This window comes from Struthio camelus, chromosome 11, assembly GCF_040807025.1.
Source record: "Struthio camelus isolate bStrCam1 chromosome 11, bStrCam1.hap1, whole genome shotgun sequence".
Classification (NCBI taxonomy): Eukaryota; Metazoa; Chordata; class Aves; order Struthioniformes; family Struthionidae; genus Struthio; species Struthio camelus.
Window position 1 is genome coordinate 15,905,135 of NC_090952.1, and position 13,041 is coordinate 15,918,175.

The 13,041-nt window shown below is 37.9% G+C and overlaps 1 long non-coding RNA gene across 3 annotated transcripts in view; it reads right to left on the reverse strand.

Moving 5' to 3' along the window:
- Positions 1–13,041, reverse strand: part of LOC138068763 (uncharacterized) — a 244,970-nt gene that overhangs the window by 59,695 nt on the left and 172,234 nt on the right. For all 3 annotated transcript variants that reach the window (XR_011143513.1, XR_011143511.1, XR_011143512.1), the window contains one exon: positions 2,336–2,422. This is a non-coding gene — a long non-coding RNA (uncharacterized lncRNA). The remainder of the gene's footprint in view (positions 1–2,335; positions 2,423–13,041) is intronic.

Below are 13,041 nucleotides of genomic sequence, written 5' to 3' on the forward strand. Positions count from 1 at the left end.
GAGAGAGAAATCCTTTCCCCTTTATGCTTATAGTTAAGCAATGACAACCAATGTGCGTTATGGTGAACATAACTGTCTCCTCAGTATTTACCAACCGTATTATGTACTCTTCTAGAGCTAGCTACTGGAATATTACAGTAGATTATAAGCCTGCATTTAATTGAATATATTAGATTCCCCTCTATATCACAGGCAAAACAGGTTGTCAGAGGCATGGTATTGAATCACAAAAGACTACTTCTAGCTGATTATCAAGCATCTATTTTTCCTCTTTCAGATGATCTGCTTGGGGTAGAGACAACTGTGTGTGTTGGGGGCTTTCAGAAAGGCAGATGGGCAGCATGACTACTACACTGTCACGTAACAAGGAGGACAGATCTCAGAGAGCAATAGAATGGGAACTAAAGGAAAAACTGAGATGTTCAGCCATCTTAGTCTTTGATTTACCTCATGACTTCATCAGGAAACACCATTCTGTGGCTGGAAGCCTGTGTCAGGAGGAAAATATCTTTTTTTTCACTGCAGGTTAAAGACCAGTTCATCTATTGATAATTAGCATCAAAATAAGATAAAATCTAGCCTACCTTTTATAAAAAGTAGAATCCCTGATTTAAGCAGAATCAGATTTGTTGTGTATTACGTGTGTTCTCCTATGTTATTCAGCATAGATTGAAAACAGCAGCATTTTTGCATCTACAACTAAACGTTCCTATCTAGTTCACAAAAACAAACAAATACAAAATACAAAAAAAAAAAAAATAAAACCCAACCCACCCACACCCATGCACCCCTGCCCCTCGGTCTATCTGTTCTAGCAGCCTTGTCATTTTGGCCAATTCATTCGCCATCCAACAGGCCAGACCTCTGAACAGGTGACAGCACAGTGCTCTGTTTCCTGCCTGCCATGTACTCATCTACATACTTCACAGGCAGTCTGGATATTTCTCATGGCATACACCATTATGTCTCTGATTCAGGTAGCCTGCCTTACCTTCGCTTCCCCCTCCAAAGACAGCTCCGAGTTTCTCTCACCTTGACATGTACACTACACTTTCCTCCCCTCAATTGGGAAGTCAGCCCTCTAGTCTAATAGCTGCAATTAAGAAATTCAGCCATGTACTCTTATCCCTCAACTGACTGCCTGCACATAAGACCTGCTATGTCACAGATGCAACTAAAGATCTTCAGTTGGCTCTTTTGTGGTCAGAAACCACTAAGGTTCCAAAATCTTTATTAAAACTGACTTGTACCTTAGCTTTAAGAAGCTACCAGATTGCTTTAATTATTCACTTTCAATAGCTTATCTAGTGAAGTTAATCATTTCTCCTCTTCTCCTCTACAAATTCGCTGTTTGTAGGTATTCATTAGCAGATTTCATAGAACAATTTACAGCTTCTGGATTGCCCAGGAAATGGCTGACATTATTAATCACGTATATTCAAGAGGAATGATGGGGACCAAAAATAGTATGGTACGCTTCCTGTTCTCAGATTTGACAGAGCACTATAAAAAGAAGGTGTGCTGAATAAACCATAGAAGTTAATTTTTTTTAATGGAGAAAGCTGTTAAAAAGAATGTACTTTTGAAGGAAAATATTTTTTGTTTCCACTCAACATTCAAAATATTGATTTAAGAATAGCAGCATTAATTTCTTCTAGGCTGCAAAATCCAAATGATTTTCCAGGAAAAATCCTAGTCTCATTGAAAATAAATGAGAAGTTACCTACTGATAACTAAATTATTGTGCTATTGATGACAGAAGGTTGGGAGGGAACTTGAGCAAGTTTCAGCACACGTGCCTTCCCTACTCTGAAACATCTTCTCAGACATCTACTATGGGTGACTCTCGAAGAAAGGATACAAGGCTGATGCTTGGTTTGATCTGACACAGGCAGTACGATACTGATGGTCAGTTTCTGGTTTCATATAACCTTCCTCCATAGTCTGCATTGACAATTTTTAGTCCTTACTTTAACAAACAACTCTCTACAACTACTAATCAAATTATTTTTCAAGGATAATATTTCAATAAGTTACACTTTGGAGGAAGAAGAAATTGGAGAAAAGGGAAAGAGATGGAATAAAAATATTTTTCTTTTCCTTAACACCAGCTTTTATTTGAAATATTCCAGGGTCTCCCTGTAATTGTTTTCATGGGTAACACCTCTCATGATGCCCTTAATCATGTTCCCTTCTTGTTACCCTTTTACCTTTAAATCTCCTTTAAAACCTCCTTTTAGATCTCCCAGTGCTCTGTGAAGCTGAATAAAAAGGTATGATGTGGGGACACAGTGAACTGGGGTTCTGTATATGCTACACATTAGTGAAAAAATACCAGATAATCCATGTGAAGTACTTCAGTCTGTTCTACACATCTCAGAGGATGGTCAGGCCCTTAAAGTCAGTGGGTGAGGCTCTTTTCCTGTGTAAAATATAAAAGCGGAGAAAGATTAATCAGTGGCATGACATGAGTGCTGAAGAATGTTAATTAGTAAAATGATGAATGCTTTAGAAATGCTATCAACAGTCTAAAGGGAGCACAGTAACCTATGCAAAGGATACCAGGAGTCTATGAGACTGACACTCAACTGTCCTGCATGCTGAATTATCACACTTCTAAGTAAAAGACTACACTCAGAGTCCCTACAAAATCAAAACGATACACGTTTCCTTTGCATTGACTCTTGCATGTATCCATACCACATAATAACAGAAACTCAGGTTCTACAGCTTTTACTGTTTTTTTTTTTAATTCCCATTCTGCAATTTCCCATTCCACAATTTTGTATACATATTTCTGTGTGTATTACAGATGGGGAATCAAAAAGCAGCCTTTCATGGGTTTTCCTGAAAGGCAGGGTGCAATGGTATAGATGATCTTTGCAAAGATAATGCAGTTACCTATTCTCGTGGTCTGTGTCAGGGCCAGACACATACACTTATTGAAATTAAAGTCATTCATCACATCGATGTAGCACTGTCATTTAGATCAAAGAAAAAAATCTTTATATCTTCCTGGAAAAGACAACAAGGCAAAACAGAAGCCACTCTTGCAAGATAAAGCATTACCCAGTGAAATTTCTGGGGGCTAATATATCTTACCTTTCCACTCTAGGTTTCCATATGTATTAAAAAGGGAATTTTTGTGGCTGCAGGTATTTACCAGCAACTGGTGGCTGCTATCATACTTAGAGCAAAGAATGTTAATATTCAAGTAGTTCTTAAAGTGAAAAAATGTGTTTCTATTTTAGTGCATTTCCAACAATCTGCACATAGCATGACTAGTATCATAGTTAAGTAAAGCTCAATTTGAAATTCACTAACCAGTGGCAAATGACAGCTTGTTAAAAGCAGAAAAGTTATCGCCCAGCTTGAGTAACATGAGAATCTATATCCTTAATCATTTTGTTCCACATATTAAATACACGGTGACAACGCCTTTTAGAATAGCTTTAGCGTTATACTCCCTGGGGTGCTAATCTTCTCTTCACAAAGATAAGGCAGGTCACAGGCCAGTCTATCCATCTGCTAACAGCCAATAAATGTTGTTTATCCTTTATATTCAGATGATATTCTTGACATTTCAAAAACCTGCCTGTGAGCAATGTGCTCACCCTCCTCCTCAGAAGCCGACAGCGATGTCCAGAATTTTGATCTAAGACATATTAGTTCCATCAATGCATGATGCGTTTTTTGTGGTGTATTTTATTCCTCTTAACAATAAAAATGAGGTAAGAAAAATCTTCATTTCTGTGCATATGTGCATGCACAATGTGTAGACAATACCTTGGCCAGCTTAAATGCCTCTGCACCCACAGTACTGTTAGTTTACAATATAGAATTTGTCAATTGATCACTACTATAGGAATGATGCATGTAAATGCTGTATGGCTGCGGTCATATCACAGATAGATAGCCATAATCGCCAGCTGACCATAGATTTTCATCACGTTCTAGGGTATAAATAGTATCCACTGAAAGTCCCACATTTTTAATGAAAAGAAAGGCAGTTATTCATTATAGATTTTTAGGACAATAATTTTATAGGTAGGTGATATAGCTAATGAAATATTCATTTCTTCTGCCCAACCCAAACAATGTAATCAATACAAGAAAGTTATACTAACTAAATCCAAAGGAAAAATCTGTGCATTGCATTTAAAAAGAGTAAACAAAAAAAATCTCTTTTGTATTGTGAATGAATTCTCATTAAGCGTTATTAAAACTGTTTATATTCAGGAAATACATAAATAACTTACCCATATGCATATAGCTCATAATGCAGATGCATCACTACCACCAACAAGACACTAAAGCAAATGGCACAAAGGTCTAAAGAACTTTCTTCAAATGCATGTTATACACTTCGGCATTTTAAATTGTTCACAAATGTACTACTGGGAGCTGTTTTATTGACACAAATAGAATGTAGACACCCAAGAAACATCTGTGCTTATGAAAATCTCCTCTTTTTATGCAAGTCCTCCACAAAACATCTTCCCTGAGATGTTTACACTGCAACACACACAAAACAGCTTTGATTTTTAAGGTCTTCTCTTTCGTAAAGTAAAGATTTAGCAAGATACCTAATCTGAATTCAGGTGCATAGTAACATTGCAAGTGTTCAATGTATAAACAGTAATCTCCAGCCTTACCACTACACACAGGCTTGGCAGTAAGTTGTTCCAGTCACACCTACTTCCCATTCAAAGTAAATGTAATATTTCTAAAAATCACCTGTTAGAATTTTGATACAGATTTACCCAGGAGTTGCCACATCTGAAGAGTTTTACACCGGTCCCTACATTACTTCCTTAAGGAAAGGGAGCCTAGCACCATATTTTTCAGCAGGAAACATTATTTCTTTTTTAATTTGACAAAAACAACTTGAGTCAACCTCCAAAAAAAAATCACATTTTTTTTGTTGTAAATAACGTAATAGTCAGAAGGGAAACGTATGTGTGACATTTAGGGAAATGATGCTGGCGATACACCTAGAATTAAAGATGCTGCAACATCCAGTCTCTGCTTCTAACCTTAAGTGTAATGTATTGTTTCAGCAGTGTCTATAACATGAGTATGTTATTTAAAAATCATTTTTACCAGTGATGTACATTGAGTATAAGAAGCAAACTTTGGTTACTGTCCCTTGCCTCTGAAAGTTCATTTACCTGTATTGCTAGCTAGGATAGCAAGACTTAAATCAAGTAGCTTAACAAACCATCTTTTATTTCTCAAATCAAGAACATCCAAATTGCCTGTTCAGTGGGTCACAGACTAAGAGTCAACTCGTAATTACAATAAAGAAAAATCAGAATTCTGTTAGGAACTGGTAGCTTTAGCAGGATTTGAAGCTTCCCCCAATCTCTTTGGGATCTGTAAGGAGTTGATATTTTATTCACTGCTGCATCTGAAGCAAATATTCTTGTGTATGCTTTTCCTCTTTTCAATATTTATACCTATATTTCTTCTTACAAACTTGGAATATTTCTGTCAATGACAGCAGTGGGACTACTAGCATATGGTTAAAGAACTGATGCCTATTTTCATAACTCAAGGAATTAATAGTCAACAGTCATTAATTATAAGTGATTTACATAGCTATGTCGAGCAGTACTGCTCTCTACCACATCCCCCTGCGAACATATCCTGAACACTGACACTCATATACCCTATAGGCTCCAAGTGGATCCATAAGCCTTACACTATCAATAGTAGAACTGATTGTCACTCTGAATTCTCAGAAACATGGCAATCTGAGTAGGCCAAAGAGAAGCGGAAAGATCACCTTCTTGTGCTTTTTAGCTCCTTCAGAGAAGGAGCTGTCAAAAAGAGAACTCCTCTTGCACAAACCTTGTGCATGACACTGTGGAAACACTGAGGGTACCAGCTTTTCACCAACTTGCCTATCCACTAAAAGACTCTCATCTACCACAGCCCTCCTTCATGCTGAGGTTGTTCTACATGTATTCCTCAAATCCATGTGCTGCCATTAGTGAAGAAAAGGCCCTATCTACCCTTGTATTGCAAGAGAGGAGGAGATATTCAGGTATACCTTAGTATTGTCCTTTTCTAGAGGATACATTGAAGCTATTAACAGCTATGCTTTACAGTCCACATTTCAAAAAACACCCCTCAAAAGCAAACATTCAAGTATGACCTTTAATTCTCCTTATATCAGTAGCAAAGGACCTTTCCAGAAATATTTAGCCCAATGGCATTCATTTTGTAGTAGTCCTTGCTTATTCTAGCTTCTTGAATGTCTGGAGGGTCCTTAAACAAATTTTTCGACACTATTGATAGAACCTTTCCGACAGCTCATTAGGCAAATGGCAGAGAATTCATGAGCTTTTCCAAACAGGCCTAGAGACTTGTGGGCGTCAGAGTTCAGCTCTAGCTAACAGATTGCTGCAGCTCTAATTAAAATGTAAAGTAATTCCAAGCACACAACCTTTGCTAAATCAAATGCACTAAATGATTAAAAAAATTGTTTCACTCGTGGTAATAGTTTACCAAAAGAGAACATTATGTTTGCACTTAATGAAAATGAGGAACAACTTTATATTATAGAGTATCTAAAAGCCCAGTTTTTAAAAAGGCCATCTTAAACAAGTGACAGTATATGAAAGAGACTCCTTGTTGTGATGAAGAGATTATTAAGACATTTTTAATGCAAACTGCCATGATCTCTGCAGCACAGACAAATGGAATTTCTAATGAGGTGCATATTATATCCTTCTGATGGTATTATTTTGGTTAACTGCATTCCAAAGAAAATCCAAAAGAATAGTAATAATTACATTGCTTCACTGGGAAGTGATTTCCAAATCTGGACACTCAAACCGAGGTCAAAGGCCAACAACATTCCCATTAATACCAGAAATGCCTCTCGATACGATTTTAATATCTCTGATAACTGTGCATTTCACAACTAATGGAAGTAGAAAGTATAATTTTACTAGATGCTAACTTACATGGAGATAGCTGTTCTGTGTTTGTTGCACCAAAGAGGTTGAAGAAAAGAGAGAGAATATCAATGTAGAGCTTTCAAGAAAAGCTTATAAATTGCAGAATAGTGAAATGCTATTATTTTTCAGAGCAATATCAAACTGACACACCTTGAATACTGTGCTCACTTGCAGTTCCCAGATGACATACTGTTAGAGAAACGCATCAATAGCGAAGGACACTGCAGAGAGCTATACGAGTGCTTTTCTGTGACAAATATCACAAGAATTTGCATAAAAGGATTAACCTGCATAAAACTATACAGAAAGAGGTATAAAGGCTAAAACAATGGCTAATAAACAAAAACATTGGAAGATTCTCTTTCAAGATTCTGCACAACAGCACAGCAACGCATCTACCTGTCTTGTAAGTATACCACCAAAACAGCATGAGCCTGGATCTGTTTCATATCCTGAGATAGTCAGTATGGAAGCAAATGAGCAATATTTATACATTCTTGCAATATGCAGGTCATATTAACAAAGCAAATACATTACCTTATTGCAATCCCCCATTTTTGTTAGACACAATGCAAAAACATGCCACATATTTTACAATACCTCAAACTTTGTTTCTAATGGAAAAATATCTACAGTTTATGGTCTTCCTTCGCTGTTCCTGTTTTTATCCTTCTTCTCTGACAATGGAGTACTCTAACAGGATTGGTGATGTCAAGCAAGCAGTAGAATTTATTTTATTTCTGCACCAGTGGCTCCCTCTCTGGAGGGCTAGATGAATTAGGGCCTCATCAGCTCGCAAATATGAAGACACAGAGGGTGACCAATAATGCATCACCTAAGGGCCTGTAGCAGCATTTATTAGCAGCTCATGTGGAGAACAGTTTTGCCTTACCACAGAAGTAATGAAATCTACAGGATTAGATCTCTGCGAGTCTCCAGTGCAAAGCTTCATAGCCAAAGTTCTCTTATACATACGTGCCAATGAACACAATGTAAAGAACATTTTTCCTTCCAAAGGCTTGTGATACAGCAGCTTGCAGATAGGGAGCTGCCTGCGTATTGCTAACGCATGGCAGAAATGCCAGCTGCTCAGCAGTTCATGCTTGAACTAACTAGTGGAATCCTTATCCTGGTCCTACCCCCAGTGAACAAGCTGACAAAAAAATCAAGTTTGATTTAAGGCCCTCACTCTCTCAGAACTGATGGTTTGAAACACATTGATCCTAAGACTTTTAAACACATGGTTAACTTTCAACGTGACACTAAAATCCATCTACTTCAATGGGACATGACTGAGACTGTGGCCAGGAAATCTGCCTCGCTACTAGATATCTCTACGTAGAGGGTATCAGTCTTGGAAGTGATCAGGGCAACAACTTCCACCAGCATGAACACTGCACAGAAAGTTTTTTCCTAACTCTACACTTTAGCTATTAACTTCCTTGTTAACTAGCTTGTAAAAATGAGATGAGGGAGAGCTGTCTGTTCATAAGATAGAATTTCTGGATGGTGAAAAAATAGAACTTGCAAGAGTTCAGAAAACAAACGTTGTTCCTTGCTATGGAAAGCAGCTAGAAACTTCAAATGAAATTTGTGCCTCACTGAAGCAGCAGTCGTCCTCTATCTGACCTCAGCACAGTAATGAGGTTTCATCCACAATACTAGAACGGCAGCTCCTAGTACCAGGAACGTTGGCAGTACATTTTCACCAGGCTACGGGAGTCAACAAAAAGCTGCTGTCTGGACAACACAGTCTCTGGAAGAAGCACAGAAATGCACATGAGTTCTTCTCAGTTATCAAAGAATAAAGGCTAAAGATGACCAAGGAGAGAAATTCTTAGGTTTCAAGGTCTGAAGAGATGACTTCCAGCATCCAGAACCAACTAACAGATTCACCTCCCTTATTTTGTTCTTCATCTCTCATCACTTAGCCTGGTCCCTTCATATTAAACACAAAACTATGTTGCAGTTTCTGCACTGACCCAATAAGCAGGCCCTCCCTGCACAGGGATATTTATTTTAGAGACATCATTACCGCCTCTCAGCCTCTAAATGAGTGAATGATGGTCTGTCCCAGCCCTAACTACCATCAATGGCCTTGACAGATGGGCACTACCTATTATTTGTGTCATATTCAAAAACAAAAGAGTAATTCCTTCTCTTAAAAAAAAAAAAAAAACTAAAATACTCCTTAAATTTTCTCTCCTTTTTAAAGGTTTCCGAAAGAAATGCAAACCCTATACACTCCGGCACCATTCAAGCTGAATCTAGACAGCACAGTATCTTTCATCACCTACTGATGACTTTATTAGTTTTTTCACTATGAGGAATTTCTTCTGCCTTCCCTGGGAAGTCTTTACTAACACACTGTTTTTCCTCTACTGCAAAGTATGCTTCTACCAAAACCCATGTACAACTGCGAATTTTGAAACACTCCACTGGGTGTTTGACCATCCCTACCTTTGCAGCTCTGTATATCATCAGCATATTCTTTTAGTGTTCCATTCAGTAATGTTCCTCAGCTCAGCAAATATTTTATTTTTCACCAGTGCCAGGAAAAAAAGGATGCATGTCAAGAAGTTTATATGATTTTCCATTTCCATGAGTGGTATAATCAAGAGACAATGTCTTATATCCCTGTAACTAAACATTTCTATAATTTTCTGAAGATTGCTTTTCAAGGCCTGATACTGTTTCTGCTGGCTTTGTATCTCTTGTCAATTCATCATTGCGAACGTTAGCAAAATTTGAAACCAGTGCACTAGCATCTCAAAAACTAGCTTCTTTTAAGCTCTGTATTGTCCTTCACTTCTTCAGGGCTTTCACATGTAGTACAGAGAGGTGCCAAGTGGATAAAATTCCATTTAGGTCATGATTATAGAGGACAGCTGAAAACCTGCATGACAATGAAATCACTGCAACTTCTCTACACATCTGTCCCTTCTGCACACTGACTGACATTGCTCAGATGTAACACATTCCTTTTCTTTCTGACATATTTTACTTGGATTCTCCTTTTGGTGAATCACAGGGACAGCAGGGTATTAAGGACCTAGATTAAATTTGTTCCATCCACCACAGATAATACTCTCCACCACTATGGAAAGACTTTATTAGCAGCTCACAGGCATAGGTGAGGAGGAAAACAGAATTTCAGCACATGCCACTGAAAATAAATATTCAGCTGTGGAAGAAGCTGAAAATGCTTTCTAGGCACCAAAGGAGGGGGTGGATTTGAGATAAAGGCGGTATAATACATGGAGGGAGGGACTAGACATAACTGCAGTTCAGGACTGCTGCCAGAGGAACAACTGAGGACTTTGAGACCTCCATGCACCCCACATATTTAGGGCTCCCATCCTTCCTGAAGCGACTTCATATCTGACCCGGAAGACACACAGTGGCTCAGATTCTCTGCTTCTGTGCTTTTATAGGCATAAAGGCCTGGGCAAGAGGAAAGCACAGAATAGTTGTGAAGTCTAAAAAAAAAAAAAAGTTAAAGTTTAAAGCAAGAGGCTAAACACCCAGCCCTGTCCTTGTTGTTCAGCTTTTCAGTATTATCTCACACACTGAGATCAATTAGGGCTAGATTCAGACACTCATTCTACTCTCCATGTGCTTTAGACAACAAAACACACACAGATTTTTCTCTTTTAAATACCTGACAAAGAATTCTCTTTTTAGATCCTTGATGCTCTGCCTTCATCACCCACAACAAGGGAGAGAAAACGGCCAGAACATGCTACTACTTGATAATTCCCTGCTGGTACTGAGTATCGGTTAACTCTACTCTTAAGAGGAAACCCTCGGCTTCTCCAGCCTCAGCTTAGGGTGAGAATTGGGGCAGGGAATCCAGTAAACTGGATGCGACAGAGTACCTGACCCTTGAAACTGCAGATGCTCTCACTCCTTTTCCTTCTTTCTTTTATTTTCAGAAAGTTCACAGGAACATTTATTCCAGCCTCTGAACATAATCACTGAGTTTCATAAAGAACAAGATTCCCATGAGGCCCCATAAAAGTTATTCTCGGTGTTATAGCTCTACTTCAAAGGGCAAAAAAAGCCATTTTACAATAACTTTACTGTCAGAGAGTGCTTACAGCCAGGGTGCTCACTGGGAATAATCCAGAATAAAAAAAATCCCTTTGGGATTATCTGTCCAATTGCCATGGATAAAACAAAGCAGAAAATAAAGTGCTGCATGCTTATCTGTACATTAAGCTACCTATATCCACAGCATCAAAAGTAAAGGAAGAAAGCCAGAGGAATAAAAAGATGGGCTAATTAAATAGCAATATCTGAAGTGCTCTTTTCTGAAGCTTTTATTTTGTTTCACATCACCTCTTTTAGTTCCAATTTCTTTTTAGCCCGAACTAGCATTACCTCCTACGCATTCCATGCAAGTTTGCTGCTGATGGAGAATCTTTGAACTCCATTTTAATTTAGCATGTGTAAATGCAGGGTGTTTTTAAACACTGAAGTGATGAGGTCCAGACTAAATCCTAACTCTCTCAAACATATGGGCTGTGGTACCCCGAAGAGAAAGTTAACGCCATTTTACTTAGATTTTGTGCATTTTTAAAGCCAGTAGATATCTAAAGACCTGCATGGCTAAGACATGCTTCTTCAAAAGCCAAATCTGCAGGGGATACAAAGTGAAAATTCATTAAAGCAACACTACTTTTCTTCTTACGAGCTGGCAATTTCATCTTAGATCTACCTCACCCTGACACTGCATAATCCTTTTAAAACCAGATACTTCAGGTTGTTTATATAATTGGAAGCCTCCATCCTGTTAGCTGCTGCCTCCTGCGAAGACAACCTTTATGGCCTACCCTCTTATACTTTTTTTGTGAGAATGTCCACAGCAAAAAGCTCCTGTTGCATCAGGCTAAGCCACATTCTGTCAATCAACATAGTCCATGATTTTTTTTTCAGTGTTAAGCGCGTTTTGGGTGCACAGTCAGAAACCTCTGTGCTCTAGGAACTCCGCAGCCAGCAGGTAGTCCATAGAGGTTCAATCTAATACCAGCGTAATCAACATTAGAATCAACTTCACTCCTTTCTTCTTCCCATACCCCCAAGATCTTGAGAGCAAGCCTAGGGTATGCAATTGAACACAGATTGTGTACCGTGACTATTTTAGGAAAGATGTATTTTAAAAAAAGATAGTAGTATTATTGAGATAGGAAGAAATAGGAACAAAAATGGAATCTTTGGAAGGACGTGAAATACACAAATCTCCAAATACAAACACATTTATATTTCACATATTGCAGTTCTATTTCATTACCTCATTGTGAAAAGGCCGTCTCAGAGAGATACCCTGTACAGTGAGCTTAAGTGGAAGGATATTGTTTTCCATTATTGAAGACTGGCATTGTGACTACACAATTACCATATTCCTAATTTAGAGCCTCATAATTTTCAGTCAGTTTGTGTGTTTTCTCTAAGTAGTTTCAGCTAAGTTGAGAAGATATTTTTGTTCCTGTTTTAATCTTACTTTTACTTAAAATTAATAACCTAGATTGGTAGTATTTATCTCTTAGCACCTTACATCTAAGAGCATTCAGCTCTTTTATAAAGGGAGAAAATTTATATAAGAAGCTAACATGTCACAAAAGGAAAACTTTTGATCAAAGTCATACACCACGGATTAGTTTCTCAAGTATTCTTGACCAAAATACAAATCTCCTACTTCAATAACTCCTATTCTAGCTGCTTTCATCTATACTCTTTCATCATCTCATTTTCTTTTTTGGTGAGGGTTCCTTAATAGAACAAAAATCCTTACCACTTTATTAAATAAGTAATTTATAAGAATTAGTAAGACTTCCTTAGCACCTTTTTCTCTCCTTCCTCCTCCTACACTGAAAGTAGAAGGCTTTCTACTTTTTGGTTTTTTTTTTTTTTTAAATCTTCATTGGCAACTAAAATTTTTAAAGTGAAATCATAGCTTCACCGAAGCCAATGAATTTGCTCCAACTTCAATGTGGCGAGGATCTTCTGACTACTCAGAATTAGGCTATCAATATAGCCTATTAACTATAGCACTTGAGGTCGAAGTACCCAT